Consider the following 8,143-nt stretch of genomic DNA (forward strand, 5'->3'; position numbering starts at 1 on the left):
AGAGAAGGAGTCCTCCTGCCTCACTGGGGCACGGCCCTTGGGTTCATTGGGGAAAAGCATGTGGCACATTTTGCGCTTCTAACCATGGTGGCCAATGGACATTAGACTATGGATTTTGGCCAATCAGGTGCTCTCGGTGTTCGTCACAGGAAAGGGTGGCATTCAATTTCACCATTACTTTGTGTACTGCGGCTGGCAAACATGGCAAGACGTACAGTTTTCGTCACAAGTGATGGCTTTGTGGAAGATCTGTGTGTGTATGCCCACCAAGAAGACTTGTCTGACAATTTCAGTTTGGAGGGAGTGGACACTTTGTGGTGTAGTGTCGAATCGTGCTGTTTCGGCAGACTGCTTTGAGAATGTCAATGCATGGCCTTTTTGGCAACTGTACATTTTGTGATTGTGCACTTTGGAGCCTTCTTTTTTGGTTACATCCCTTGTTCCTGTGTGTTTAGTCAACTGGAGATTATGATGAAAGCAGTGCAGCACATTTTTCCTACTGACAAGTTGCTTTTCTCATGTGTACCCAAAGAATAATGTGGAAGTATTCCAAGGATTCCTGTTGCCAGCCAGAGGTCGGAAGAGGTCTCAACAACAGAAGCATGAGTGACTTTGTGAGTGCTGCTGGGATGTTCTGCTGTCAGAATGAGAACATTGGTTTGCAATACATAAACCTTTTCAAGGAAAATGGCATGTCCTTGTCGCACAGTGGCAATAACATGTTGTTTCACAATCTACAAACTGCAGTGAAGACCCTATTATAAGAATGTCAACTGACGTTCAAAACACACATTTACGTATGAAGATCGCAAAAAAAGTACCTTTAGAAAAAAAAAAAACAAAGGTTCTTTTAAGAGCCACCACACCTAACGACGTCCGCTCCCCTGGCTGATAGTTATTCCCCCACACCAGCACTCACCCAGCATAAAAAGTCTGCAAATATCGCGATAATTGTAGGGTGGCACGTGTTACATACGCCCCTTTTGCAGATGAAGGATATAGAAATGGGCCTGCAGAGCCTACGGGATTGGACAATAAAGTTTTTGGGTGTGGTGTGTACAGACAGACTGTGGTACACAGAGGATTTGTCCTCAGAAACGCAGAGGGCGCAGTTATGTCTGTGTGTTTCACGAGGCACACCATGCAGGTTTTATGGGATTCGACATTGAGTGAAAGTGAATGGAAAACACTGTGCAGTGGCTACTCATTTTGCAATCTATCATGTGCATGTGTAGTGCTATAGAGTAGCAACAAGGAAGTGCCAGATTTTGGTTTCTCTGTGTGATACTTTGGTGACACGCAATCATGCCAATATTATTGGTGTTCATTGCACAGGGAAAATTGTGCAGTATGTTACACAACCTTAAGTGCAGTTTGTGATGAAGGAGGCACTTACCCAGTTCATGCATTTGTTTAGATCTCTTGCAGACGTTTGTAGCGCATTATGCAGCCACCGATGTGGCAGCGTCATTTCCCATTTGGTCCATGAATGGATACAGCATGATACATTGCAAAGAAGAGTATTTGTGGCTTCGTTCGACATGTGCCAATGGCATCGTTCGCCCATGGGACTCTGACGTTTCACAGCATGAATACTTTTCCCCAGCTATAATGATTTTCTTACTATGCCAGCCATCCAGATTTTTGCACACCCCATCTAAATTGGCTTGGTGTCCTTCTTGAATGTAGTGACATTTCTTTTGTACTTTGTGTTGCATTGTGGCACTCTTGAAAACACTCTGGAACACCTACAAAAAACCTCTTTATACAGAGATCCCCTTTGTAACCGATTGAACCACAGTGTTTACCACACTGCCAAACCTCACACCCTGCATGCAGGCATTGGCAATTCTGTTGTTGATCTGTGAAAGGTAATTTCTTCATTTCCCTTTTTCCCTTTCACAGTTCATTTTTATTTATGATGGTGTTTTCACACACGCCACAGATGGAACGGCAGGAAAGGTCTGCTACAGAAGGGGCAGCACCTGTCTTGATACTATAGGGGACGTGCCGGGAGACGGAATTATTGGGTGGTCCCCACCTACATAGGCGCCAGTCATTGTAATACTTCCGTAAGGATCATTACCACGCCCTTCCAAGTACCTTCTCTTTTTTAAAGTAGCACATTGCAATACATGCACAATACAATGCCCTTTGCCAGGTAAGTGTCTGTAGCGCCGCATATGGTTTGCAAAGGTTGTTTTACAGGTCTTCTGCCCTACAGGATTGCCCCTCTTGTTGCCCCCAGCAGATGTGCAAAATGCTGTACATGAAAATAGCCTACGTAATTGCTGGAAGGGCGGTAGCTTGCCCACTGGTCCCTTGTGCTTTCTTTTCAGTTGTCGTCATATGCAGTAGAACCAGTTTATGCTACTCCATTACTGGTAGGGGTAGCATTCACGGATATACATAAATTGTGGAATACAAGAATGTTTACAAGGACAGGAAACACGGCTTCATTACGTGCAGCAGGAAGCCATTTATTCTGTGGGACCCTTGCAGCTACACCGCTTTTGTAACCGGCACTAAAGTTGATTGCGCTCTGCATATTTTGCTGTTTCCTTACTTGGCTTTACATGCACTAATATGTGCTTGAGGAAGGTGCAGCAGCTTTGCCATTTTGCAGACTAAGTGCAAACTGTCCCACCTGCACTTACATTTTTTCTTCAAATGTACGACCGGCAGGTGACCTCTTGATACTTTCCGTCACACCGCTGAGTGCAGACACAATGAATTTGTTTCACGGGTCATGGAAAGGCAACCAGCAGATAAATTAAAGTAATGCAACATTTAACACGGCCACTTGACAATGCAGTTTGCTGGTCCTTGTTTAATAGGGGCCGTTATACATTTAGGAGTACTGTAGCGACAAATATGTTGGTTTACAGAGCCAGTCACGAAGTCAGCAGCAGTACTTTAAATGCGGTAGCTTTCTGCATGATTCTGTAGGGCTGGCGACAGGGCCGGTGTTACCAGTATACATTGAATGGCCTATGCATGGGTCTAGGTGTGGAACGGAAACACATGTGCTTCCACAACTGCTTAAATGTGCATTTGAAGATGCGGCCACTAATGGAATCCTACGTATACTTGCTGTGTGATTGCACATATGCCAACCAGATGCAGTGTCCCTCGGAAACGTCCATATTGCTCATTTGTACTCATCTCGGCAAGTACTGTGCGGCACAGATTTATCATGCCCTGTTAACACAAAAAGAGAGCCTACTGCCACAGTGCACAACATTTACTATGTACATGTATAATTGGTACGATACGCTAACACTATTCGGAAAAGTAAGGGATAGAGAAAATGGATACATATACCAGACAATGTGCACTTTCCACACGTTTATCATGAGGGCAGCCAAGGAATTAGTAACAAACCGTTGTTAATGGGACGTTATGGTTGTGTTGCGTACGAAATACCTACCCTCTTTACAGAAAACGCAATGCTAAAGCAACTTTCTGCTTACAGTGCCCTACTAAAAACCTCAACCACAAATCAGAGGCACATACAGGGAAACTAAAGTAAGGAAGAAAGAAACAGCATCATCAGAAAATGTTAATAGCATTAAAGATTATTTTCATGTATACAAATGAATTGTGTGTTTCAGACCTGCTTATTGCCCGATGTATTTGCACCATGAACATAAACCAATCTGAAAGGTAAGTACTTTAAGAACATATGAAAAGGTTAATGTCTAGATATACAGCACCTTTTGAATGTTAATATTCTGACTCTCAGTGACCAAAACAACAGGCCTAGATATTTCAGTGACCAAAAATAAGTGCCCCACATATGTGGTGTCATCAGTGATGTCATCAATGACATGTATGATGTCATCTTTGATGTAATGGGTGTTAGTCTTAGCAGTGCACCGTGGTGGCGCGAGTTATGGTTGCTTAGCTTACCATAACTGTCGAATTTCAGGGTTTTTTCCGTTTTACCTGAAACCATAACGTCAGGGTAACAGCGTTTTTCCACAGAATTTCATAGGTTTTTTCTAGTGCAATATATATATATACACATATATATATATCACAGCCATGGTACAAGTTGCTGAAATGGAATGGATTCACAATTAGGTATGGATACATACACGAAGCGCTCATTAGGGATTTGTTCCTGAGTCACATTGTTGCAGAGAGTGCATGTATGTTTCCACATGTATGAAATCTGGAAGATCATTTATAGGTATGTTTTTGTTTTCCTGTACTTGTAGCAAGTACATTAGAAATTCGTGTGAGTTTATAGTGAATTTCACCATTCCAGCACAGTAGTCCAATCTTGTCTTATTCCGTAAACGCCATACGTGTTGTCAGGATTGTTTGTTGCGCTTCAATGAAGGACTAACATTTGAAAACACAATTGGTCTGTACTGTGTAAGTAAATGTTGTCAACAATTGTTGGCAATTGAAATAGAATATTCATTGCTACATTGGCGTAGCAATTTACACCAGTTACATTTGAAAACTTGAATGGACCAGATAGTTCTGTGTCCAAGTCATTTTTTCAGAATGTGTGTTGCTTCTTTGAAGAAGTACCTGAGTTAGTTTGACTAATAGGTTCATCTTTGGTTGTGGTAATTGATAAAGTATTAGCTTCTTTTACTCTCTTTGGAGGATTTGCAGTCATATCGTGTTGCATTTCAGTTTGAATTACTTTTCTTTTGCAACATCTTCCTTTTTGTCGAACAGGATATGATTTTAGATGGGGTGGTGTATAGTGAACATGTTCTATTGTATTCTAAAATGCAAGGAATATCAGTGTTTACTTTACTTGCATCAAAATTGATTAGAAATAGACCCTCAAGTGTACGTAAGCGTGATAGTGCTACGTAGCTCATGCCTTCTTTGAAGACTGTTACCAATATCTATCAATGCTTTGTCCAAGGTAAGGCCTTGGGATTTATGAATGGTGACTGCATATGCAAGAGGTAGAGAAAATTGTTCTCTGCGTACATACATGTCTTTGAAGAGAAGGAATCAAGCTGTTGAGCGCCCTATCCTTTTTACTTCTGAAAGTTTGTCAAAGAGAATATTGACAAACTGAATGTTGTTGTCACGTTGGTATGTTTCAAAGCCAACAACTGTACCCAGTGATCCATTAACTGGTCCTTGCTCCACGTCATTGTTACGTTTAAGCAGTACTCCACAGTTTAAGGATCTTTTTTATATTTTCTCCAACCCAACTGTGTTGGAGATAGAATTTTCTAAGGTATTTAGTCTTGTTGTGGCTTGTTGACACATGGGTAGTGTCATACCATGTAGGTTCAGTTTGTCTGTGGAGCAAGTTTCAATTATTGGTTGCATTTCTTTTTTCAAAATTGTTTCATTGAATTTGGAACAGCTTGCAAGAGTTGGCATTAAGGCCATACAATTGACATTTATGTGCGCTAATTGTTCCATAACATCAGTAGCACATGAGTTATCGCTATAAAGTGTATGGATGTGCAGGGTTTTTAATATTGCTTGTGCTTCTTGAGATAGCACACCAACTCTAATAATTTTTAAAATGTTAGCGTAAATGAGGTCTGCAGATTGGCACATGTTTTCTGTTAATTCTCTGGAAATGTTGCCAAAGGTTGACATTTCCTATGCTGCCAACAATTTTATGGCAGAGTTTGTGTCCTCAGGTTTTAAAAATAGGTTCACCTTTCACTGGTGTCAATTGAAGAAGATCTCCGAAAACAATAATGTGTTTTCCACCAAAGAGTTCCTCGTAGTTTGTTTTAAGTACTTCTTGTAATCTGAGGTGAATCAAAGCCAACATTAGGTTGGAGACCATGCTCACTTCATCTATTATTAGCATTTTCCTTTGTTTTAATACTCTGCGTAGTTCCATTGCAGCTTCTGTAGAAAGTTTGTAATAGTCTAATTTGTTTTGGTATTCTACTGGAAGGAGTAGTAATCGGTGTAAAGTGACACCGTCTATGTTTTAGGCAGCTAAACCTGTGGGGGCAGTTACAACAGCTGACAGTTTGTTGTTTCTCAATTGTTGGAGGAACTTGCTGAGGATTTTGATTAAAATTTGTTTGCCTGAACCAGCTTAACCACTGACGTATAGCAGTATAAGTTTGTAATTTTTGCAGGAACATTCTTTATTTTTTGTGTTGTACACCAAGTGCAATTTCTTTTGTTACTTCTTCAAAAATGGTGCGCTGGTCTTTGTTAAGTTTTGATTGTAGTACAGTTAAGTCTTCTGTATCTTCTTCATAGTGACACATGGTGTTTTCTTCTTCTGTCCTAGCTAATTCTGCCTTATTTGCTATTAGTAGCTGTCCGAGTGGTTCTTGGCTTCCTGTTACAGAAGGTTGACTAATGTCGGAAGTACCCTTATCTAGTTGGGCCTGGAGTTCTTCTTCGTGTTGCTGTTCATTGTGCAACATTGTTTTGTACTGTGTAAAGTTCACATCGGTGATAGTGCTTTCATTTGCTTTGAAAGCGTCTTCATAGCAGTCATAGTTATCTAGTATCTCTTCTTCTTTTCTCCATGCTTTAAAAAGTTGTAGCAGGGACATGTAGTATAGTTCTTTCTGTTGAGGAGTTTTTAATGACAATTTGATATGATTAATTCAGCTTTGTTTGGTAAGTGTCACTAAGCTGCCTTCACAATCTGTCACTCTATATCTACCTTTGTTTTCATCAGGTTTTATATTATTTTTGTATTCAAAGTCTTGGGCTATGTGGTATAGACATGTGGTTTCCAAAGTGGTACTCCTGTTTGGGTAGTATGTGTCTAGTAAATTGTTTTTCACAATGTCTGCTGTTGGGATCATTTTTGGCTATTGTTTCTATGTCCTCATATGATTTGAGAACTCTTTTTCTATATTTAGCAGGACCAAGACTTAGCCATACTATATTTTCAGATTTTCCATACAAAGCAGTGCTGGTTAAATGATCTGCAGATTCATAGGCGCCACATTCTCTATTAGAGAGTATTTTTATGACTAAGCTGTACAATTTCTGAGATAGTGTTTTGTCTGATGTCTGCTTTTTTTAAGTAGGCTGTAACATATCGTGCAACTGCAATGGAATTGTCTGCAATGTACTGCACATCAATGTTTGCATTCCATAAGAGGGCAATGATTGCATTGTAATCATTGATATATTTTGATTCTTCTGTTCTTTTTAAGTAATACGTGTTCTTAGGTGATTTACCTTTAACACTATGTCTAACTGAAGACATGAAGTTGTTCACTTCACCTGTTTCTGTAGCTGGTCTGGGGAAACCAAAGCGGCATTTGGTGTAGTATTTCCCTTTGTTTTTGTATTTACGACAACAATATTTGCCACATTTGTGTCTTTGAAATTGTACGATTTGTGCATGAAGGTCACTGTGTCTCGTTTGTGAAGGGATTTCACAAGTGACATATTTTTGAATGAACTGCAAAACAGTGACATCACTGGCCTGACCAAATGTAGGAGCATCTTTAATCCATAGAAGCATGTGGATATGTGGTGCTCCTCTGGCTTGGTATTCTTTTCTCCAAAAGAAGTGTTGCACTTCTCTTAGGGGAGGAACAGGTTTATTACAAATAAAGTGTAGCATAGCAATGAAACGATGGTGGAAATATTTTGAAACATTAACAGGCTCTAGATAGCAAAGTTCTCCAGGTGTTAGTACATCTATGTTTGTTTTGTTTTTGTTTGATATGCATAGGAAATCATGTAAATCTTTCCATGCATATTCTGCACAACTTAATGTAACAAACCAAGTGGGTGGTCCAAGGTTTCTGATTATACAACATACATCTCCGTGACGTCGGAACCAGTATTCTTTCGTACCACGCATGTTTGCAAACAGATTTGTTATGCTTGATTGTAAACCTCATTTTTTTCATCACTTTTTGTATTAATTGCATAGCTGACATATTTTGAAAGTGGGTTCCCGATTTCAATATGTGTGCAACTCCGTAACATAGAGTTGCTAGTTCACTTTCAAAGAGTAGGTGGAATATGTTTTCCAAATTTTGTCTAAATCTGGAATCTTCAGAATACATTCGTAACGAGCGGTATTCTGATGCTGTTATCTGAGTGGGTCTATCATCGTACCTTCCTCCTTTGCCAGTAGGAAATAGTAGAGGAAAAGCTTGTGCTTCTATACTTTTTTCCCATATGCTCATTGGTGAACCTTTGGTTT

The sequence above is a fragment of the Ambystoma mexicanum genome, chromosome 7q, assembly GCF_040938575.1.
Source record: "Ambystoma mexicanum isolate Mex_15411 chromosome 7q, UKY_AmexF1_1, whole genome shotgun sequence".
NCBI lineage: Eukaryota > Metazoa > Chordata > Amphibia > Caudata > Ambystomatidae > Ambystoma > Ambystoma mexicanum.